General features: G+C 39.2%; 1 protein-coding gene and 1 non-coding gene across 2 annotated transcripts in view; one reads left to right on the plus strand and one right to left on the minus strand.

The window, feature by feature from the left end:
- The window catches only part of SCN8A (sodium voltage-gated channel alpha subunit 8), a 200,094-nt gene that overhangs the window by 165,134 nt on the left and 9,182 nt on the right, over window positions 1–25,778 (minus strand). The window lies entirely within an intron of this gene.
- On the plus strand, window positions 9,309–9,381 carry TRNAE-UUC (transfer RNA glutamic acid (anticodon UUC)). The gene has a single exon. It is a non-coding gene; the product is annotated as a tRNA-Glu (tRNA).

Here is a 25,778-nt window from a genome sequence, read left to right on the forward strand (position 1 = left end):
AAAGAATTTGCAGCCAGTGCAGAAGACTTGGGTTCAGTCCTTGGGTTGGGAAGATCCCCTTGAGAAAGAAATGCCAACCCCTTTCAGTATTCTTGCCTGGGAAGAGACAAGACAGAGAAGCCTGGCAGCTACAGTGCATGGGGTCGCAAAGACGCAGACATGACTGAACAATTAAACAACGGCAGCACTAATGTAGGGTCAAATTAGCGAGGAAAAATTTACTAATTAAATTTTTATTTGCAAAAGTTCCGTATAACAGAAATATAGGGTCACACTGTTGGGTGTATCTTTTTACAGAGAGGAAATGAAGTGCTCCTGACATGTTATCTTATAGACTGAATCTACTGTAATGATAGTTCTGTTGATGAAGAAAATGCTTTCCCATAGCACATTCATGGTTTGGTGCTTCTCTACCAGAGGCAGAAATAATCCTCCGGGTATAGGACTACATGAGCTTCCCTGGTGGCTCAGTATATAAAGAATCTGCCAGCAATGCAGGAGACCTGGGTTCAATCCCTGGGTTGGGAAGATCCTTTGGAAGAGGGCATGGCAACCCACCCCAGTATTCTTGCCTGGAGAATCCCCATGGACAGAAGAGTCTGGCAGGCTGCAGTCCATGGGGTCACAAAGAGTCGGACACGACTGAGCGACTAAGCACAGCACACACAGGGCTACAAGTTCTATCTTTGATTAAGAATGCCTTCCTTCTCTCCCATACCTTCGATGGGTGTAAGTAGGTTTCCCTGGCCATTTCTGCCCATGTAGCAGAACTCTGGCCTCTTTTGGGACTCTTACTTGTCTGGTCTGGACCCTGGCCTGCTATAAAAGGCCTAGAGCTGTGACTAAGACTCTGCTCCTTCCTTCTTGTTCACTATTGCCTCTGACACAGAACTAAAGAAAGCTGAACTATCCCAGTTTCTCTGTGTCCAGATTAAATGATTCCCAGAAGCACCACTGTGTACATAAACTGATAGTAGCAATGTCCTAGTCTGCAGTCAAATAACTGCACAGGTTCTGCATAAAGTATCTGAACTGATGAGCAACAGCTGACATCCACCATTACTATCACAATTTTGAGAACTCACTATCTACCAGGTCATCATTACAATGTATTTTGCATTCCTAAGTGAACAAGACTGGGAACTGACTGTGGCTCAGATCATGAACTCCTTATTGCCAAATTCAGACTGAAATTGAAGAAAGTGGAGAAAACCACTAGACCATTCAGGTATGACCTAAATCAAATCCCTTATGACTATACAGTGGAAGTGAGAAATAGCTTTAAGGGACTAGATCTGATAGACAGAGTGCCTGATAAACTATGGATGGAGGTTAGTGACATTGTACAGGAGACAAGACCATCCCCATAGAAAAGAAATGCAAAAAAGCAAAATGGCTGTCTGAGGAGGCCTTACAAATAGCTGTGAAAAGAAGAGAAGCAAAAAGCAAAGGAGAAAAGGAAAGATATACCCATTTGAATGTGGAGTTCCAAAGAATAGCAAGGAGAGATAAGAAAGCCTGAGTGATCAATGCAAAGAAATAGAGGAAAACAATAGAATGGGAAAGACTAGAGATCTCTTCAAGAAAATTAGAGATACGAAGGGAACATTTCATGCAAAGATGGGCACAATAAAAGGACAGAAATGGTAGGGACCTAACAGAAGCAGAAGATATTAAGAAGAGATGGCAAGAATACACAGAAGAACTGTACAAAAAAGATCTTCACGACCCAGATAATCACAATGGTGTGATCACTCATCTAGAGCCAGACATCCTGGAATGTGAAGTCAAGTGGGCCTTAGGAAGCATCACTACAAACAAAGCTAGTGGAGGCAATGGAATTCCAGTTGAGCTATTTCAAATCCTGAAAGATAACTCTGTGAAAGGGCTGCACTCAATATGCCAGCAAATATGGAAAACTCAGCAGTGGCCATAGGACTGGAAAAGGTCAATTTTCATTGCAATCCCAAAGAAAGGCAACGTCAAAGAATGCTCAAACTACCACACAATTGCACTCATCTCACACGCTAGTAAAGTAATGCTTAAAATTCTTCAAGCCAGGCTTCAGCAATATGTGAACCGTAAACTTCCAGATGTTCAAGCTGGTTTTAGAAAAGGCAGAGGAACCAGGGATCAATTGCCAACATCCGCTGGATCATGGAAAAAGCAAGAGAGTTCCAGAAAAACATCTATTTCTGCTTTATTGACTATGCCAAAGCCTTTGACTGCGTGGATCACAATAAACTGTGGAAAATTCTGAAAGAGACGGGAATACCAGATCACCTGACCTGTCTCCTGAGAAACCTATATGCAGGTCAGAAAGCAACAGTTAGAACTGGACATGGAACAACAGACTGGTTCCAAATAGGTAAAGGAGTACGTCAGGGCTGTATATTATCACCCTGCTTATTTAACTTATATGCAGAGTACATCATGAGAAATGCTGGGCTGGAGGAAGCACAAGCTGGAATCAAGGTTGCTGGGAGAAATATCAATAACCTCAGATATGCAGATGACCCCACCCTTATGGCAGAAAGTGAAGAAGAACTAAGGAGCCTCTTCATGAAAGTGAAAGAGGAGAGTGAAAAAGTTGGCTTAAAGTTCCACATTCAGAAAACTAAGATCATGGCATCTGGTCCCATCACTTCATGGCAGATAGATGGGAAAACGGTGGAAACAGTGGCTGACTTTATTTTTCTGGGCTCCAAAATCACCGCAGATGGTGACTGCAGCATGAAATTAAAAGACGCTTACCCCTTGGAAGGAAAGTTATGACCAACCTAGACAGCATAAAAAGTAGAGACATTACTTTGCCAGCAAAGGTCCATCTAGTCAAGGCTATGAGTTGGACTATAAAGAAAGCTGAGTGCCAAAGAATTGATGTTTTTGAACTGTGGTGTTGGAGAAGACTCTTGAGAGTCCCTTGGACTACAAGGAGATCCAACCAGTCCATCCTAAGGGAGATCAGTCCTGGGTGCTCATTGGAAGGACTGATGTTGAAGCTGAAACTCCAATACTTTGGCCACCTGATGTGAAGAGCTGACTCATTGGAAAAGACCCTGATGTTGGGAAAGACTGAGGGCAGAAAGAGAAGGGGACAACAGAGGATGAGACGGTTGGATGGCATCATCGACTCGATGGACATGGGTTTGGGTGGACTCCGGCAGATGGTGATGGACAGGTAGGGCTGGCGTGCTGCAATTCATGGGGTTGCAGAGTCGGACACGACTGAGCGACTGAACTGAACTGAACCCAAGTGAAAATCCGCAGTATTTAGGGTAATGATTTAGAATTCAGAGAATGCACAGGCTGCCTTCTCAGAAAGATACATACTGACTCTGATCTCTAAATCCAAATTTTGTAATGTTCAAAAGAGAATTTCTAGACCCAAACAGACATGGCGAGTTTGTGATAAGCACTCTTGATAAACTTTTTATATGATAAGCAGAGAAGGTCACAAAACTTTATGACGATAAAAAGTAAAAGATAAAGCACTTAAACAATCAAAAGTTTCTCCAGTCTTTCCTCTACTGCACTGCTCTAGAAAGCCACAATCTGAGGAAAGACCAAGGATATGCCATGAGCCATCCTCAGCATCTTCCAGTAAGCCTGCTCTACTCAAGTCATTGTAAAGAAGGGTCACACTTTACTTTCCCAGTTTGCCCCACAGTGCTATCTGATTCTACAGCCCCCCTCCTTTTTTTCTGACTGATGTAGAATAGGTTTGAAAGGCAATTTCAAACAAGAAACACCAATAATGTTTTCTGGAACAACTGTTTCACTGTATTAAACACACAGCCTTCCAAGATAGCTGTTTTCCTTTGTTTTCTAGTATATTACATTTCTTTAAAAAAGTTATACATGCCCATCCAAAAATTTCAAACAATCTAGGTTTAAAGGTATAAAAATTAAAAACAAGATGATTATCTGAAGAGCCACCCAAACCAGTTTCATCACTTACTCATCTACCCAATTAGAGTTCTCTCTGGGAAAGCCACACATCATTCACTTTAAAAATAGTCTTTTCAAGTCCCTGTCCAGATGCCAAATCAAAAAAACCCCCAAAAGATTTTTTTAAGTCTTTTTTTAAAATCAATTTTATAGCTAATTTTATTTTATTAAAATTAATTGAAGCAGATAATGACACAGTCAAAGCCAAGTAATTATGAAGATTTTTGAGCACCCCACTGATCTGATTTCTAGTCTCAGGTGTCACATCAAAAGGATCAAAAGGAAGGTTACTAGCAAAATGCTCCATCATACTGGAAAAGCTGACATACAGATTTTCCAATAAAGCCTTGCTTTATTGGAAATAAACACCATAAACCATCAAAAAACCCTGAAGTGACAACTCTTTGGTATCTATATTAAATATGTCTCCAAGACTGCCTCACATTCAACTTTTTCACATCAAATGTGGTGATCCAGGGGTCAGAAAACATCATTATATTTGTAAGGCCTCTGTTTCACCATCAGTACAGTGAATGATAACAGCTTTCTCCAGCCCTCTCTACCTACCTATACAGACATGGTTATATAGGTAAGCACACACAATGGACAAAATGTTCCTCAGAAGAAAGGCTTTAACGCAAACCAGCATCTGAGGATTTGGAGCTGACTGCCCATCAGTTGGACTGGTCATCCACATCCTCCTGATTGTCACAGCCTTCCTTTCGGATGTTTCCCATTTAGTAATTTTACAATATTTTTTTTTCCCCACAGCTTGTTGGCATGTCTCTTACTAGAATAACAAGGACGAGAAAGAAGAAAAATGCCAATTGACACATTTTCCTTTTCTTCCACATCATGTTGGTAAAAATCCAGGCACAATCAGAGTTAGATATCAGCCAGAGATAGAGAAAGACTTAAGATTATATGAAGGTTTCTATTACGTCATCTAATAGTCCTCTCCTTACAGAGGTTTAAAAAACTGCAGTTGTGTGAAATAAGATATCAATATGCTATTAACAACTTGGTAACTTTCAGTGAACACACATCCTTTCCTGCCCAGCAATGTCACTTCCAGGTATTTATTCTATAGATACTGCCCCACATATGTCATAGAGGTAGACAAGGATATGCAATGCAACTTTCCTGTAATAACAAAGGGCTGAATAAACATTTATTGGTGGAATAAAATCTATCAATAAAGGACTCATTAAATGAATCATAATATATTCTTTAAATGGCATTCTACACAGCTGCTAAGAAGAATGAGGCCTTCTGTAGACACTGCTATGGAAAGTCTCCAGGACATACTAAGTGAGAAAGCAAAGCATAGAGCAGTGTGCATAGCACACGACTGTTCTTGTTGCTATATGCACACATATTCCCATTTTATACATGGTATTGTGTGGAACACCTCTGGAAGGACACAGAAGAAACTAGTACATGGGTGCCTCCAGGGGCAGGAACTGGGTGGCCAGTGGATAAGTAAGTAGAGTACCTCTAACTTTATTACCTTTATAACTTCCAGATTTTGTACTAAGTACAAATACAATCTCTTTTTAAATTTTAATTTAAATTAAAAAATTAAAAAGAAGGAAGAAAGAGCACCCTGAACCAAAAACACTGGAGTCCTTCCTTGGGGTGTCTTCTCCATTAGGGACCCTAAGGCCTGTTAGTCCAGTCACTTGATCTTTCAAGACTGATAACCTGCCTTGAAGCCACCACCTTTTTTGCCCCGGTCTATCTTGTCCTCTCTTAAAATGTGTCTAATAAATAGCCAAAGTTTCTGGTTCCAATTAAGATGGAGTAAGTACATTCCACAGTGTTCCTCCCAGGGAATTCAGCTAAACTCCAGAGCTGCTCCATACATTATCTCAAGATTAAAAAGTAACTGATAGCTGGTGGACAGAGAAAAAACCATGGCTCAAAATATCATAAAATCTATGGAGTTTCCCTTTCTGCTTCTTCTAGTATCCCCTGGGCTCCAAAATCACTTCAGATGGTGATTGCAGCCATGAAATTAAAAGACGCTTGCTCCTTGGAAGGAAAGCTATGACCAATCTAGATAGCATATTAAAAAGCAGAGACATTACTTTGCCAACAAAAGTCCATCTAGTCAAGGCTATGGTTTTTCCAGTGTTCATGTATGGATGTGAGAGTTGGACTATAAAGAAAGCTGAGCGCCGAAGAATTGATGCTTTCGAACTGTGGTGTTGGAGAAGACTCTTGAGAGTCCCTTGGACTGCAAGGAGATCCAACCAGTCCATCCTAAGGGAGATCAGTCCTGGGTGCTCATTGGAAGGACTGATGTTGAAGCTGAAACTCCAATACTTTAGCCACCTGATGCGAAGAGCTGACTCATTGGAAAAGACCCTGATGCTGAGAGGGATTGAAGACAGGAGGGGAAGGGGATGACAGAGGATGAGATGGTTGGATGGCATCACTGACTCAATAGACATGGGTTTGGGTAGACTCCGGGAGGTGGTGATGGACAGGGAGGCTTGGCGTGCTGCGGTCCGTGGGGTCGCAAAGAGTCGGACACGACTAAATTGAACTGAACTGAACGGAGTATCTCCTGGCCTGGACTCAAGGGCAGCCCAAACTCAGAACTGTGCACCAGGTACAGAAAGAAAAAGTTCCAAGTAGACCTCCATTTTTGGCCCCAGAAACAGTAAAGGGATTCCCTAAAGGTCAAAGGGAGTAGAGGCAACCCCCTGATTTTTTCCCTTCTGTCCTCTTGCCCTACCTTCAAGGTAACTAGGCAGCAGTTGCAATGACAACAGCAGTCAGAAAGGAAAACCTTTTCGCTGACCAGAGGAACTGTGATCCCAGGAGCCTTGAAGGAAACTCCGTTGCTTTGTTTTCTTTCCTGAGCCTCCTGTCACTTGGTTCTCAAGGGAAAGGTAATCACAGGATGTGCAAGGCAGAGCAGAGAAATTCAAGTCTCAGCTTTCTAGCAAGTGAAGCAAGGAGAATCCTTTGTAACTGGAAAGTCTGGGTTAACAACAGAAAGAAGAGGGAGCTCAATGAAGCTGTATGTGAACTTCAGGAATCACCCCCAGGCTGCACATGAAAGTATCTGACCCTAAACAACACACTGAAGATTTTGACAATTGATCTATGAGGTATACCACTGCCCAAGTTGGAGACTAGCCACTGGCTGGTGTGTACATGGAACAGATACAAATAACACAGCAAACAGCACTTTGAAAACTAAACTGATATTGAACTCCAGCCCAAAGAAGGCAAATAGGTATTTTCAGCCTGAACCTAACTAGACTGCCTGCCTGATCACATAAACAAACAAATCTATAGGATTTGAACAAGATCCAAAGTCTCATATAATTTTTTAAATGTCAGAATATGAATCCAAACTGATATACAGATGACTCTTTAACATGTTTCCCTTGTGGCTCAGATGGTAAAAATCTGCCTGCAATGCAGGAAATCCAGGTTCCATCCCTGGGTTAGAAAGATCCCTGGAGAAGGGAATGGCAACCACTCCACTATTCTTGCCTGGACAAGTCCATGGCCAGGGGAGCCTGGCAGGCTACAATCCATGGGGGTCACAAAGAGTCAGACATGACCAAGCAACTTTTACTTCTTCACTTCAACAACATGTGTTTGAACTGTGTGGCTCCAATTATACACAAATTGTTTTCAATAATACTACACAATCTCCAGCTGGCTGAACCCACAGATATGGAACTGCTGATATGGAGGGCAAATGACAAAGTTAAATGTGGATTTTTGACTGCATGGGGGCTGGTGTCCATAACCTTCACACTGTTCAAGGGTCAACCCGTACAAAAAGATGAAAATTTCAACATCTCACAAGGGAAAAGATAATCAACAGATACCAACTTCAAGATGTTATAATTATATAAACTCAGATGACAGCACCCTTATGGCAGAAAGCGAAGAGGAAGTGAACAGCCTCTTGATGAATGTGAAAGAAGAGAGTGGAAAAAGCTGGCTTAAAACTCAACATTCAAAAAACTAAGGTCATGGCACATGGTCCCATCACTTCATGACAAATAGATGAGGAAACAATGGAAACAGTTATTTTGGGGGGCTCCAAAATCACTGCAGATGGTGACTGCAGCCATGAAATTAAAAGATGCTTGCTCCTTGGAAGAAAAGCTATGACAAACCTAGTCAGCATATTAAAAAGCAGAGACATTATGTTGCCAACAAAGGTCCATCTAGTCAAAGCTATGGTTTTTCCAGCAGTCATGTATGGATGTGAGAGTTGAACTATAAAGAAAGCTGAGCACCAAAGAATTGATGTTTCTGAACTGTGATGTTGGAGAAGACTCTTGAGAGTTCCTTGCACAGCATGGAGATACAACCAGTCCATCCTAAACGAAATTAGTCCTGAATATTCATTGGAAGGACTGACGCTGAAGCTGAAACTCTAATCCTTTGGCCACCTGATGTGAAGAACTGACTCATTGGAAAAGACCCTGATGCTGAGAAAGATTGAAAGCTGTAGGAGAACGGGACGACAGAGGATGAGATGGTTGGATGGCATCACCGACTCAATGGACATGAGTTTGAGTAAACTCCAGGAGTTGGTGATGGACAGGTGGGCCTGGTGTGCTGCAGTCCATGCGGTCACAAAGCGTCAGACGCTACTGAGCGACTCAACTGAACTGAACCAAAGGAGTTCAAACCAGTCAATCCTAACAGAAATCAGTCCTGAATATTCATTGGAAGAACTGATATTAAAGCTGAAGCTCCAATACTTTGGCCACCTGATGTGAAGAACTGACTCACTAGAAAAGGCCCTGATGCTGGGAAAGATTGAAGGCAGGAGGAGAAGAGGACGAAAGAGGATGAGATGGTTGGATGGCATCACTGACTCAAGAGACATGAGTTTGAGCAAGCTCTGGGAGCTGGTGATGGATAGGGAACCCTGGCATGCTATAGTCCATGGATCTCAAAGAGTCGGACATGACTGAGCAACTGAACTGACCCAAAAGCACATATTATAATCATGCTCAAAGAAATAAAGACAAATGATCTTGAAGTGAAAGGAAAAGTAGACAGTCTTGACAAAGAATAGATGAAGAAGGAGAAGAACCAAATGAAAAAATCTAAACTAGAAAATATAATGACAGAAATTTAAAAATTCACTAGTTGGACTCTACAGTGTAACTGAAATGACAGGTCAGTGAACTTGAAAATGGATCTACAGAATGATCCAAGCTGAACAACTGAGAAAAAAGACTGGAAAACAAAAATGAACAGAGCCTTGAGGACCCACGGGAAAATATCAAAAGGCCTAACATTTGTATCATCAAAGGCCGATTAGTAAAGGAGAAAGAGTATGCTACAGAAATAATATTTGAGGGAATTCCCTGGTGGTCCAGTGGTTAGGACTTGGCACTTTCACTGCCATGAGCCCAGGTTCAATCCCTGGTCGGGGAACTCAGATCCCAAAAGATGTGTGGTGTGGTCAAAAAGAAAAATATTTCAAGAAATAATAGCTCAATACTCCCCAACTTTAGTAAAAGACATAAACTTATAGATTCAAGAAATTCAGTGAATATCAATCAGAATAACCTCAAAGAAATTCTTGCCAAGTAAAATCTAAAGCAAAGGAAAAGAAAAATCTTGAAAGCAGTCAGAGAAAAAGAATGCATTACATATGGGGAAAAAATAATTCAAATGACTGTGAATGTCCTATCAGAAACCACAGAGAACAGATAACAGTGGAAAAAGAATTTCAAGTGCTGGAAAACAACGGCCAAGCCCAGAATTCTGCATATCCAGTGAAACAGCTTTCAAAAATGATGAAATAAATTCTCAAAGAAAACCAAGAGAAGCCATCACTAGCAGACTTGCCAAAGATGCTAAAGAAAGTTCTTTGGATGGAAGGAAATGATACAACATGGGAACAAAATTTCAGGAAAGAAGGAAGAGCACTAGAAATGGCAAATATCTGAGTAAATGATACAGCCTATTTTACTTCTAAGTTCTTTAAAAGATGGAAGATGATCGAAAGCAAAAATTATAACAATGTCTGATGGGGTTTTCAATGACTAAAGATGGTACGCGTATGACCACTACAAGATAAAAAGGAAGGGCAAACCAATCTTTATGGTACTAAAGTTTCTATATTCTACTTGAAGTGATAAATATTAGTTTTAAGTATAATACTTGAATATGTGTACTGTAATTCCTAGTCAACACTGAAATAAAAAAGCAGTAAAAATTCAGTGTGTATGTGTGTGTGTCAGTCGCTCATTTATGTCTGATTCTTTGTGATCCCATGGACTGTAGCCCACCAGGCTCCTCTGTCCATGGAATTCTCCAGGCAAGAATACTGGAGTGGATTGCCATTCCCTTCTCCAGGGGATCTTCCCAACCCAAGAATCAAACCCAGGTATCCCACATTGCAGGCAGACTCTTTACAATCTGAGCCACCAGGGAAACCAAAAACTCAATAGAGAAATCTAAAGTGAAAGTGAAGTCGCTCAGTCGTGCCTGACTCTTTGCGACCCCATGGACTGTAGCCTACCAGGCTCCTCCGTCCATGGGATTCTCCAGGCAAGAGTACTGGAGTGGGTTGCCATTTCCTTCTCCAGGGGATCTTCCTGACCCAGGGATCGAACCCGGGTCTCCTGCAGTGGAGGCAGACGCTTTAAGCCATCAGGGAAGCCCTCTAAGCAGAATACTAAAATAGTTCAAATAATCCAAAAGAAGGACATAAAGGGAGACAAAGAAACACAAAATAGAAAGAACAGAAAAATATAACAAAACGGCAGACCTAGATCTAAAATATCAATAATTAGATTAAATGTAAATGGTCTAAACACATCAATTAAAAGAGATGTTATCAGGATGGATTTGCAAAAAAAGACACACTGTGTGTAGTCTACCAGAAACCTGCTCAATACAATGATATACATAGGTTAAAAAATGAAAGGATACTAAATGCTATTATGGCTGCCTGGACTGAATTATAGAAAAGGAAAAAAAAAAAATTAGTAGACAAACTGGTGAAATCTATGAAATTCTGTAGTTTAGTTAATAGAGTAATATACCAATGTTAATTTCTTAGTTTTGATAAATGTAGTATGGTTTTATGTAATATGTTAACATTAGGGAAAGCTAAATAAAGGGCATATAGAAACTCTATGTGTTATTTTTGCAACTCCTTTATAAATGTGAAATTATTATAAAAAATGTAAGTAAAAGAAGGAGGTAAGAATATACTATGAAAATGAGTTATCAGAACTATATTAACTGTATGTTAATAGGCTTTATTAATATCAGATAAAGCAGACTTCTAAACAAGGAAAATTATCAGGGATAAAAAGGATAGTAAATAATGATAAAAGGGTCAATTCACTAAAATAAAACACAATCTTAAATGTGTATGTATCTAAGAAAAGAGCTTCAAAATATATGACGCAACAACTGATGGAACTAAGGGAAGAAACGGACAAATCTACAACTTTAGAGGCTTCAGTTTTCCTTTCTCAGTCCTCAACAGAACAAGTAAACAGAAAATTATCAAGGATATCAAAACATGTACATGTTAAATATATATAATTCCTATTTGTCAATAATACCTCAATAAGTCTGAAAAAATAAAGAAGAGGTAGGATATAATGTTGCAATTGAATAATAAATAAATCACATTTTAATTTTTTTAAGAAGGAGAAGGAAAAAAATCAAGGCTATAGGAGAGTGAGGGGAGGAAAGTAAGAAGTAAAAGAGATTAAGAAATACAAACTTTCAGTTGCTATATAAATGAGTCATGGATATGAAATGTATATGTAGGGAATATAGTCAATAACTACGTAATGTCTTTGTATGGTGACATATTGTAACTAGACTTCCATGATGATCATTTTGAAATGTACAGAAGTATACCACTATGTTGTGTAACAGAAACATAGTGTTGTAGATCAGTTATTCTTCGAAAACAAACACAGAAAAAGATCCAATTTATGGTTATCAGAGGTAGGAGGTGGAAGGAGGGGGAACTGGATGAAGGCGATCAAAAGGAAGAAACTTCCAGTTATACAAAAACTAAGTATTTGAGATAGAATGTACAATATGATAAATATAATGAATACTGCTATATATTATATATGAAAGCCATTAAGAAAGTAAATCCTAAGAGTTCTCATTACAACAAAAACAATTTTTTCTATTTCTTTAATCTTATACCTACATAAGATGACAGATGCTCACTAAACTTTTTGCAGTAATCATTTCATGATGTATATAAGTCAAATTATTACACTATACACCTTAAACTTAGGCAGTGTTCCACATCAATTATATCTGAGTAAAACTGGTAGGAAAAAAAATCAAGGATACCAAGGAACTGAACAACCAATTGCCTATAATGAACATTTATAGACCATTCCACCTAACAGTAGAATATACACTCTACTCATGTGCACCTAGGACATTCACCAAGATAGAGCATATCTTGGGTTATAAAACAAACCTCAACAAATTTAAACATGTTGAAATCATACAAAGTATGTTCTCCGACCATAATGGAATTAAACTAGAAATCAATAAAATAAAAGACTTTGGAAAATCTCCCAATACTCCAAACACTCAAAGCAACACACTTCTAAAGAATTCGTTGGTCAAAGAAGAAGTTTCAACATATCAAAATTTGTACAAATGCAACCACAGCAGTGCTTATAGGGAAATTTATAGTATTAAAAGCTTGTATTTTAAAAAAGGAAAGGTTTCAAACCAATGATCTAAAAAAACATAGTTTTTCACCTTAAAAAAAGAGTAAATTAATTCAAAGTAAGCACAAGGGAAAAAATAAGAAGAGTAGAAATCAATTATATTGAAAACAGAAAAAAATAGAGGAAAAATCAATAAAATCAGAAATAGGTTCTTTGAAAAGATGAATAAAATTGATAAACTTCTAGTAAAACAAAAACAAAAGAATGAATATACAAATTATCTATATTAAGAATGAAAGGATATTAATATAGACCCAGACACTAAAAGGCAGAGAAGGCAATGGCACCCCACTCCAGTACTCTTGCCTGGAAAATCCCATGGACGGAGGAGCCTGGTAGGCTGCAGTCTATGGGGTCATGAAGAGTCAGACACGCCTGAGAGACTTCACTTTCATTTTTCACTTTCATGCACTGGAGAAGGAAATGGCAACCCACTCCAGTGTTCTTGCCTGGAGAATCCCAGGGATGACTGAAGCGACTTAGCAGAAGGCAGCAGCAGTAGCAGACACTAAAAGGATACTAAGAAAATACCATGAATGAATCTATGTACATAAAGTTGACAACTTAGATGAATGCGCCAACTCCTTAAAAACCACAAAGTACCAGAACTTACCCAAAAAGTATTAGACAACTTGTATTGTTCTATATCTATTAAAGAAGTTTAATTTATAGTTAAAAACTCCCACACAAAGAAAACCCTATGCATAGTTCATTGAAGAATTCTACCAAATATTTTAAAAAGGAATTCTACATTTCCTCTTCCCCAAAATGAACACTTTTAAACTTATTTTATAAGACCAGCATTATCCTGATACCAAAACTTGATGGCACAAAAAAAAATAACAAAACTAGTACTAATATCTTCATAAACACAGATGCAAAACTCAACAAATATTAGCAAATCATATTCAACAATATAGAAGAACACATCACAACCAATTGGGTGTTTACCCCAAGAAGGTAAGGGTAGGTCAATATTTGAAAATCAATCAGTATAATTCATTATATTAACAGATTAAATAATTTGAAAAAAATCACATAATTATATCAACTAATACATAAAAGCATCTGACAAAATTCAACATCCATTCCCGAAAAAACTCTCAACAAATTGGGAACAGAAGGGAATTTATTCAACCTGAGAAAGAGTATCTACAAAAACTAACAGCTACCATCATACTTAATGGGAAGAAACTACATGCTTTTTCCCGAAGATCAGGAAGAAAGCAAGAAGGTCCACTTTCACACTTTCATGCAATATCTTACTAGAAGGCTATATTAACGGTGGAGGAGGTGAAGAAATAAAAAGGACAAAGACTAGAAAGAAAGATATAAAACTCATTTTTTACAGATGACATAACTTCCCTGGCGGTTCTGTGGTTAAGACTCCATGCTTCCATTACAGGGGGCACAGGTTTAACCCTGGTTGGGGAATTTGAAATCCTATATACCAAGCATCATGGTAAAAAAAACCCAAAATAAAGCTCCTAGAATTAAACAGTTTAATAAGGCTGTAAGACACAACTTCAATACGAAAAAAATCTATCCTATTTCTATATCCTGGGAATGAATTAGAAACTGAAACTTAATTTTTAAATTTTACAATAGCTTAAAACTAGGTATAAATCTAACAATATATGAAAACCTATATGCTGAAAACTATAAAATGACTGTTGTTGTTCTGTCACTAAGTCACGTCCAATCATCAGCTCTTCAGCACTCAGCCTTCTTTATGGTTCAACTCTCACATCTGTACACGACTAATGGAAAAACCATATGAAGTGATAAAAGAAATAAAATACTACCTAAATAAATGATGAAGACATTTATCATATTCATTGACTGGAAGACACAATTATCAATTCTCAAACTGATCTCCAGATTTAATGCAGTCCCAAGCAAAACAGGGCTTCACAGGAGGCTCAGTGGTAAAGAATCCACCTGCCAATGCAGGAGACATTCGATCCCTGAGTCAGGAAGATCCCCTGGAATAGGAGATGGCATCCCACTCAAGCAGTCTTGCCTGGAAAATTCCATGGACAGAGGAACCTGGGGGGCTACAGTCCTTGGGGCTGCAGAGAGTCAGACATGACTGAGAGACAAAGCACAGCACAAGCAGAATGCTAGCAGGAGTTCTGCAGACACAGGCAAACTAGGAAATTCAGTGGAAAGACAAAAGAACTATAATGCTGTTCAGTTGCTAAGTCATTTCTGACTCTTTGCAACCCCATGGACTACAGCACACCAGGCTACCGTGTCCTTCACTATCTCCCAGGGTTTGCTCAAATTCATGTCCATTGAGTCGGTGATGCTATCTCATCCTCTGCCGCCCTCTTCTTTTGCCTTCAACCTTTCCCAGCATCAGGGTCTTTTCCAATGAGTCGGCTCTTTGCATCAGGAGGCAAAAGTACTGCAGCTTCATCTTCAGCATCAGTCCTTCCAATGAATATTCAGGGTTGATTTCCTCTAGGATGGACTGGTTGGATCTCCTTGCTGTCCCAGGGACTCTCAAGAGTCTTTTCCGACACCACAGTTCTAAAGCATCAATTCTTTGGCACTCAGGCTTCTTTATGGTCCAGCTCTCACATCTGTCTGTACATGACTACTGGAAAAACCATAACTTTTGACTATACAGACGTTTGTTGGCAAGGTGATGTCTTTGCTTTTTAATACACTGTCTAGGTTTGTTATAGCTTTCCTTCCAAGGAGTATGCATCTTTTAATTTCATGGCTGCAGCCACCATCTGCAGTGATTTTGGAGCCCAAGAAAATAAGATGTCACTGCTTCCATTTTTTCCCCTTCTAATTGCCATGAAGTGATGGGACCGGATGCCATGACCTTAGATTTTTTTAATACTGAGTTTTAAGCAGTTTTTTCTCTCTCCTCTTTCACCTTCATCAAGAGGTTCTTTAGTTCCTCTTCACTGTGTCATTAGAGTGGTATTATCTGCATATCTGAAGTTGATATTTCTCCCTGCAATCTTGATTCCAGCTTGTGATTCATCCAGCCCAGCATTTCACATGATGTACCCTACACAGAATTTAAATAAACAGGGTGACAATATACAGCCTTGTTGTACTCCTTTCCCAACTGGGAAGCAGTCAGTTGTTCCATGTAAGGTTCTAAATATTGCTTCTAACCCCCCATACAGGTCTCTCAGGAGACACATAAGGTGGTCTGGTATCTCTTTAAGAATTTTCCAGTTTGTTGTGATCTACACAAAGGATTTCGTGTAGTTAATGAAGGAGAAGAAGAGGTTTTTCTGGAATTCTCTTCTTTCTCTATGATCCAGTAAATGTTGGCAGTTTGATCTCTGGGTCCTTTGCCTTTTCTAAACCCAGCTTGTACATATGGAAGTTTTCAGTTCATGTACTAATGAAGCCTAACTTGAAGGATTTTGAGTATAACCTTACTAACATACGAACATGCTAAATGAGCACAACTGTATAGTAGTTTGAACATTCTCTGGCACTGCCCTTCTTTGGGAATGAAAACTGATCTTTTCCAGTCCTGTGGTCACAGCTGGGTTTTCCAAATTTGCTGCTCACATTGGGTGCCATGCTTTAACAGCATCATTTTTTAGGATTTGAAATAGCTCAGCTGGAATTCCCTCACCTCCACTAGTTTTATTTGTAGTAATGCTTCCTAAGGCCCATTTGACTTCACACTCCAGGATGTCGGGCTCTAGGTGAGTGACCACACCATCGTGGTTATACTGGTCATTAAGGCCTTTTCTGTGTAGTTCTTCGTGTATTCTTGCCACCTCTTCTTAATTTCTTCTGCCTCTGTTAGGTCCTTACTGTTTCTGTCCTTTATCGAGCCCATCTTTGCACGAAATGTTCCCTTGGTATCTCTGATTTTCTTGAAGAGATCTCTAGTCTTTCCCATTCTATTGTTTTCCTCTACTTCTCTGCAGTGTCCATTGAAGAAGGCCTTCTTACTTCTCCTTGCTATTCTCTGGAACTCTGCATTCACTTGGGTATATCGTTCCCTTTCCCCCTTGCTTTTCATTTCTCTTCTTTCTCAGCTATTTGTAAAACCTACTCAGACAACTATTTTGCCTTCTTGTATTTATTTTTCTTGGGGATAGTTTGGGTCACTGCCTCCTGTACAATGTTACGAACTTCCATCCACAGTTCCTCAGGTACTCTATCTATATCAGATCTAATCCCTTTAATCTAATCATCACCTCCACTGTGATAATCATACAGAATTTGATTTAGGTCATACCTGAATGGCCTAGTGGTTTTCCCTACTTTATTCAATTTAAGCCTGAATTTTGCAACAAGGAGCTGATGATCTGAGCCACAGTCAGCTCCAGGTCTTGTTTTTTGCTGACTGTATAGTTTCTCCATCTTTGGTCACAAACAACAGAATCAATCTGATTTCTGGATTGACCGTTTGGTGATGTCCATGTGTAGAGTCATCCCTTGTGTTGCTGGAAAAGGGTATTTGGTAGGACCAATGTGTTCTCTTGACAAAACTCTGTTAGCCTTTGCCCTGGTTCATTCTGTACTCCAAGGCCAAGCTTGCTGGTTACTCCAGGTGTCTCTTGACTTCCTCCTTTTGCATTCTAATCCCCTATGATGAAAAGGACATCTTTTTTTAGTGTTAGTTCTAGAAGGTCATGTAGGTCTTCACAGAACTGTTCAACTTCACCTTCTTCAGCATCAGTGGTAGGGGCATGACTTGAATTACTGTGATGTTGAATGGTTTGCTTTGGAAATGAACCAAGATTATTCTTTTTTGAGACTGTACCCAAGTACTCCATTTTGGACTCTTCAGTTGACTATGTGGGCTACTCCATTTCTTCCAAGGGATTCCTGCCCATAGTAGTAGACATAACGGTCATCTGAATTAAATTAACCCATCCTGGTCCATTTTAGTTCACTGATTCCTAAGATGTCAATGTTCACTTTTGCCATCTCCTGCTGGACCACATCCAATTTACCTTGATTCAGATTCTTATGCAATACTGTTCTTTACAGCATCAGACTTTATTTTCACCACCAGACACATTCACAACTGAGTTTCATTTCTGCTTTGGCCTAATCACTTCATTCTTTCTGAAGCTATTAGTAACTGTCCTCTGCTCTTCAGCAGGAGCACACTGGACACCTTGTAACCTGGAGGGCTCATCCTGCAGTGTCATATCTTTTTATCTTTTCATACTGTTTACGGGGTTCTTGCAGCAAGAATATGAGAGTGGTTTACCACTACTTCCTCCAGTGTTTTTTGCAGACATAGACAAGCTGACTATGAAATTCAATGGAGAAGCAAAAGAACTATTAATAGTCAAACAATTTTGAAATAAGAAAATAAAATTGGAAGACTCACACTACATAATTTTAAGCCTTACTGTAAAGTTACATATCTATAATCAGATCAGTGTGGTACTGGTGACAGGACAGATACATATGACAATGAAATGGAATAATCTAGAAAAAGGCCAAAACAAATATTGTCAATTGAGTTTTGACAAGAGTGCAAAGTCAATTCAAGGGGAAAAGGATAGCCTTTTTAATAGTAATGGTGCTAGAACAATCATACATCTATCTGCAAAATAAATATATAAAAATGAACTTTTACCTAAATTTCATATTCAATGCAAAAATTAACTCAAATGAATTATACATCTAAATGTAAAATGCAAAACCATAAAACTCCTGGAGGAAAGCAAAGAACATATTTGCAAGCTTGGATTATATAAAGAATTCTTACTTACATCAAAAACATGACCCATCAAAGAAAGAAACTGACAAATTAAACTTACTTAAGATTTAAGCATTAGCTCTATAAAGGACACTGTAAAGAGAAGAAAAAGAAAAGCTACACACCAAGGCAAAACATGTTCAAGTAATTTACCTGACGATTGATATCCAGGTTACATGATTTTTTAAAAAGGCTCTCAAAACTCACAGTAATAAAACAAATAACTCATTTTAAAACATGGGCAAAAGATTTGAATAAAAGATTTGGTTAAGACACTTAAGACATGCGGATGACAATATATGTGTGAAAAATGCTCAAGATCATTAGCTCTTAGGGAAAAGCAAATTGAAACCACAATGAGATACCACCACAGGCCTGTTAAAATAGTCAAAATAAAAAATCTGAATGCTCAATATCACTAACCATCAAGAGAATGTGAAATCAAAACTACAGTGAGAACAGACAGCTGGCATGGAGCTGCTGTATAGCACAGGGAACACAGCTTGGTGCTCTGTGATGACCTAGAGGTGTGGGAGGGGATGGGAGGGAGGGAGGTGCAAGAGGAAGGGGATATATGTATACGTACAGCTGACTGACACAGTTGCACGGCAGAAACTAACACAGGATTGTAAAGCAATTATCTTCTAATGAAATATTAAATTAAAAAAAACTACAGTTAGCAATCACCTCACAGTTGTCAGACAGTTATTATTTAAAAAAAAAAAAAAAAAAGGTAACAAGCGCTCAAAAGGATGCAGAGAAACTGGAGCCCCTGGCACACTGTTGGTGGGAATGCAAAACGGTGTAGCTGCTGTGGAAGACAGTATGGAAATTCTTCAAAAAATGAAAACTAGACCTACCATACAATCCAGCAGTCTCACTTCTGGGTAGTTCTCCAAAAGAATTAAAATCAGGATCTTGAAGAAATATTAGCTATACCATGTTCACTGCAGCACCGTTCAATAGTTACCAAGATAGGGAGGCAACCTAAATGTCCATCTATAGATGAACACACAAAGAAAACACACAGCCACAGGAATACTGTTCAGCTTGTTTTAAAAAGGAAGAAATTCTGACATATTCTATAACATGGATGAACCTTGAGGACATCATACTAAGTGTAATAAGCCAGTCATGGAAAGAGAAATACTGCGTAATTACCCTTATACGAGACATACAAAATCGTCACATTCATAGAATCCAAGTAGAATGATGTTTGCCAGGGCTGGGGGAAGAGGGAAATAGGAAGTTGCTTATCACTGGACAGAAAGTTTCAATTAAGCAAGATGAATAAGCTCTAGAAATCCATGTAAAACACTGGACCTATAGTCAATAACAATGTACACTTAAAATTTTGTTAAGAGAAAAGATCTCTGTGGTGCTCTTACCACAATACAACTAAAAAATAAACAAAAATTCTGACAATACCAAGTGCAAATGAAGATATTAACGACAACTCTCACACACTATTGATGCAAAAGCAAAATGGTATAATCACTTTGAAAAAAATGGTTTAATAGTTTCTATTACTCAGCAATTCACCCTTACAGATATCTTTGAATACTGTAAATTCAGATTCATACCAAAACCTATACATTTATAGCAGCAGTATTCATAATCACTTGAAACTGGACATATCTCAAATATCCTTCAACAAATGAATGGATAAACAAACTGATATATAACCATTCAATGGGATACCACTACACACAAAAAAGAACAAACTATTGATAAACATAACAACATAGATAAATCTCCAAGGTACCATGCTGAGTGAAAGAAGGTAATTTCAAAAGATTCTATTCTATAGCATGATTCTATTTAAATGACATTATAAAAAAAAAACAAAACCACAGAACAGAGAGCCATTTGGGAGCTGGCAGAGATCACACATTAGAGAGCTTGACTACAAATGGGCAGCAGAGGGCTTTTTGAGGGGATGGATCTGTTTTGTATCCTGACTGTAGTCCTGGTTACATAAATATATACATGTATTAAAACTCAGAACTCTAGTTCAAAATTTTTTTCAACTGTCCTCTTGTAAATTTTTAAAACAACAATAAAAAATAACCAAAGCTGTTAAAAATGTTAAAAAGGAAAAAATATATATTTGCCAAACATAAGCTAGAACTTCAAAAGCTTTTCAAATATTAGTAATGCTGAACTTATTCTTGTGAAGGAAATAGTCCTCTGTTTGGTTATAGTATCCTAATAGGAATAAATTTCCAAATAGGAAAAAAGACCCCGTGTGTCCCAGGGGCACTGTGTCTTGGCCCAAGGCTATAAGTAGATTGCAGGAGTTATGAAGTCTCAGTTTCCACCACAAGAACATCTAATACTCTCTTGCTTAAAATACAGACTAGCATCCATACTTCAAACTCTACAGACTAGATTTTTAAAACATCCGCATAAAGTCAGCATTCAGTTCTCACAAGTAAGAGTTCTCAACTAGGTTCTGTGATTAAACCAGAAGGAAAAAATAACTGGTAAACCCTTAACAACTCAACATCTATAAACAGAAGCAGTGTCTATAAGGAGCTAATGGTTCTGGAAACCTGGCTAGAAAAGTGGAATTGCTTCCTGGGAGGATTTTTCCTCCTTCAGATTTTGCAGTAGACTGCACTGAATGATACACACATTGCTCTTTAAAAACCCTGTCCCTGAGCACTAGCCTGGGCCTTTTTAGGCAGGGCTGCAGAGCAGCGCCCAAGCGGGACACAGGAGTCACACTCTGCTGGGTGATAACGGCTCACCTCAGCCCTGGGGACCTGGGCAGCCTGCTGAGGAGGGAGAAGTGGAAGACGCCCACCTCCTACCAGCTGCAAGGGACAATACAGACCAGAGACTTCCTAATGGTCAGGAAGGAGCGTGCGGCTGGGAACACAGCACGCTAGCCCCAAGGGTCGGGCTGCATATGAGCTCGCCAAAATGAAAGACAGACAACATTCGGATCTAATTAACAACAAGGCTTTGATACCCACTCATGACACAAACGGACTTATTTTCTTTGACCCATAAAGCTTTGGAGCAATTTCTAATGCAAAGAATCTACATTAAGATCCCAAAATAAAAAAAACTTTTACCACTTACAGCTTAAGTTTTCTTGTATGAGTCAGAGAAAAAAAAAGAAAAAAAGCCTTGTGAGGTGAGTGAAATCCTCATACGCTCATTCCATTTTGTTTCCCCACTCCACTTGATCACTCAATCACTCAATATGTGCCTTGCACCACTCCCTTTTCTAGAGACAAGGAAGAAGAAATATTACAAATGAAAGGAAAGTGAGAAAATAAAAACTTACCAAAAAAAGATGTCCTTTCCATCACAGGAGATTGGAATGCAAAACTAGGAAGTCAAGACATACCTGGAGTAACAGGCAAGTTTGGCCTTGGGAGTACAAAACTGAAGCAGGGCAAACGCTAACAGAGTTTTGCCAAGAGAACGCACAGGTCACAGTGCAGATCCTCTTCCAACAACACAAGAGACGACTCTACGCATGGACATCACCAGATGGTCAACACCGAAATCAGACTGGTTACATTCTTTGCAGCCAAAGATGGAGAAGCTCTATAGAGTCAGCAAAAACAAGACCTGGAGCTGACTGTGGCTCAGATCATGAACTCCTTATTGCAAAATTCAGACTTAAATGGAAGAAAGTAGGGAAAACCACTAGGCCATTCAGGCAGGACCTAAATCAAGTCCCTTACAATTATACACTGGAAATGACAAACAGATTCAAGGGATTAGATCTGATAGATAGAGTGCCTGAAGAACTATGAACAGAGGTTCATAGCATTGTACAGGAGGTGGTGATCAAGACCATCCCCAAGAAAAAGAAAGGCAAAAAGGTAAAATGGCTATCTGAGGAGGTCTTACAAATGGCTGAGAAAAGAAGAGAAGCAAAAGGCAAAGGAGAAAAGGAAAGATATACCCATCTGAAGGCAGTTCCAAAGAATAGCAAGGATAGATAAGAAAGCCTTCCTACATGAACAACACAAAGAAACAGAGGAAAATAATAAAATGGGAAAGACTAGAGATCTCTTCAAGAAAATTAGAGATACCAAGGGAACATTTCATGCAAAGATGGACAAAACAAAGGACACAAACGGTATGGACCTAACAGAAGCAGAAGATATTAAGAGGTGGCAACAATACACCGAAGAACTATATAAAAATATCTTAATGACCAGGATAACCATGATGGTGTGATCACTCACCTAGAGCCAGACATCCTGGAATGCGAAGTCAACTGGGTCTTAGGAAGCATCACTACGAACAAAGCTAATGGAGGTGATGGAACTACAGCTGAGCTACTTCAAATCCTAAAAGATGATGCTGTTGAAGTGCTGCACTCAATATGCCAGCAAATTTGGAAAGCTCAGCAGTGGCCACAGGACTGGAAAAGGTCAGGTTTCATTCCAATCCCAAAGAAAGGCAATGCTAAAGAATGTTCAAACTATTGCACAACTGCACTCATCTCACACAATAGCAAAGTAATGCTCAAAATTCTCCAAGCTAGGCTTCAACCATACATGAACTGAAAACTTCCAGATGTTCAAGCTGGATTTAGAAAAGGCAAAGGAATCAGAGATCAAATAGCCAACATTTACTGGATCATAGAGAAAGCAAGAGAATTCGAGGAAAACATCTACTTCTGATTCATTGACTATGCAAAAGCCTGTGACTGTGTGGATCACAACAAACTGTGGAAAATTCTTCAAGAGCTGAGAATACCAGACTACCTGACCTGCCTCCTGAGAAACCTGTATGCAGGTCAGTTACAACTGGACATGGAACAACGGACTGGTTCGAAACTGGGAAAAGAGTACATCAAGGCTGTACATTGTCACCCTGCTTATTTAACTTCTATGCAGAGTACATCATGCGAAATGCTGGGCTGGATGAAGCACTAGCTAGAATCAAGATTGCAGGGAAAAATATCAACAACCTCAGATATGCAGATGACACCATCCTTACGGCAGAAAGCAAAGAAGAACTAAAGAGCCTCTTGATGAAAGTGAAAGAGGACAGTGAAAAAGTTGGCTTAAAGTTCAACATTCAGAAAGCTAAGACCATGGCATCTGGTCCCATCACTTCATGGCAAATAGATGGGGAAACAATTGAAACAGTGACAGACTTTATTTTCTTGGGCTCCAAAATCACTGCAGATGGTGACTGCAGCCATGAAATTAAAAGAAACTTGCTCCTTGCAAGAAGAGCCATGACAAAGCTAGACAGCATATTAAAAAGCAGAGACATTACTTTGTCAGTCAAAGCTATGGTTTTTCCATTAGTCATGTATGGATATGAGAGCTGGACCATAAAGAAAGCTGAGCACCAAAGAACTGATGCTTTGGAACTGTGGTGTTAGAGAAGACTCTTGAGAGTCCCTGGGACAGCAAGGAGATCCAACCAGTCAATCCTAAAGGAAATCAGTCCTGAATATTCACTGGAAGGACTGATGCTGAAGGTGAAATTCCAATACTTTGGCCACCTGATGCGAAGAACTGACTCACTGGAAAAGACTCTGATGCTGGGAAAGATTGAAGGCCGGAGGAAAGGAGATGACAGAGGATGAGATGGTTGGACGGCATCACCGACTCAATGGACATGAGTTTGAGCAAGGTCCAGGAGATGGGGAAGGACAGGGAAGCCTGGCGTGCTGCAGTCCATGGGGTCGCAGAGTCAGACACAACTGAGCGACTGAACAACAACAACAACATAAACCTACTAAAATATTACTTGTATTAGAACATCTAGATTAATAAAACAGACTGCCATCATCTAGCTAAGTGGTCTTTATGGACTTTCCTCAACCCAAACTATTTTAAGAATGCCTTCCTAAGAGGTTGCTGTTTAACTGTTCTTAACCACTATTACCTTGAGCATTCAAACTAGGAAACAGGTACAAACTTACAATATGATTGCAAAGAGAACCTCCTGATGGGATTATTGTAAAGACGCTTTACATCCCTAAGTGACATCGTGCTAAGTACCACTGCACTGCGTGGGAAGTCCTTTACGTCCCTCAACAGAGTGCTAAATTTACCAACGTCTTGGACATGAACTCTGCCTGGTCCACTGGTTCCACACAAACCATGGAGATGTCTTGTCAACAGTCTGAGTGCAAACTGCAGCGAACGTTAACTGGATTTGCCAAGAACTCAGTAACTTCGGAGGGGAGAAGGAAACTCAAATGAAAAAATTCAACCAATTAAATTGCTTTTCTCTAGATGCCGTCTGTTATTTTGCTTGTGTGTGTTCTGATGTTCTGATCATCCTTTATTTTTTCTTATTCAAAGATCTTTACCTACTGCAAAATGCTAGGACGCCACACCCTTGAGCTCACCCTTCACTCTGAACTATCACTGTGTACTGAAGCGACACATTGGGGCCCACTCACCACTGTCCTGTACCCTAGCTACACCAAGCCAAGTCTGACATTCTGTATGGACAGTCCAAGATCAGTACCAGAAATGACCAGCAACATTACTGGCTCATAAAGCCTAACATTTTCCCTCTGCTTTCACCTGTTAAAATCCTCTCAGTTGCTACCTTTAATTCAGCCTGAAACTTCACTTACTTACTACTATGGCTTCCAAAAAGCACAGAAAATATAAGCAAACGATCAAAGAGAAAAAGTCACTGAGTTTCAGTAAGGACAAAATAGTCCTTATGAAAACAAAAGAGTCCTATGAAAAGGCACAAAATTCTTATTTCTTTATACACTAAACCAAAGGTTAGTTGAGAGTATCAAGGAAAAAGTTGAGAATATCAAGGGAGCTAAGTGTCTATATACAGACAGAATGAAAGACCACAAAATAAGCAAAGGATAGAAACCCACAAAGATTAAGTAATCTTTATCAGTGAGAGAACACACAGAATAAAAAAGTTGCAAGACTTAGGTTTTCCTTAAAGAAAGCATGAGAAGCTCAGGGGAAAAACCCTCTGCAGAGAAAAGATCAAAAATTAGAAATCAGTAGCCTGCTAACCAAGATGCTCTGGACTAGACTGCCAACGTATATTACAGAACTTATTTCCTCAGATTTTCTAAAGAGAAGGTTCTCTGTCTCTCAACTTTAAAAGAGTAAAATAATCTTTTAACTCCTTCTCCTTCCTTCCCCTCAAGTAAAGTTATTCACCAAGTTCTATTGGGCCTTCTTAGAAACTACTTCTTGCATTAAAAAATGTTGCTCAAACACACACATCCATGTGACACACATATAAAAGTTATCTTCATGTTCTTTCCTTTCCGTCTTCATCACTACTATCCAAGCCCAAAGCTTTGTCACCACAAAACTAGGCCAAATCAAACAGCCAATTAACTGGAAGCCCATTCTTCGTTCTATTTCATCCTGCTGTACATTCACCGCTGCCCAATCCTCCTA

This window comes from Ovis aries, chromosome 3, assembly GCF_016772045.2.
Source record: "Ovis aries strain OAR_USU_Benz2616 breed Rambouillet chromosome 3, ARS-UI_Ramb_v3.0, whole genome shotgun sequence".
NCBI classification, from domain to species: domain Eukaryota; kingdom Metazoa; phylum Chordata; class Mammalia; order Artiodactyla; family Bovidae; genus Ovis; species Ovis aries.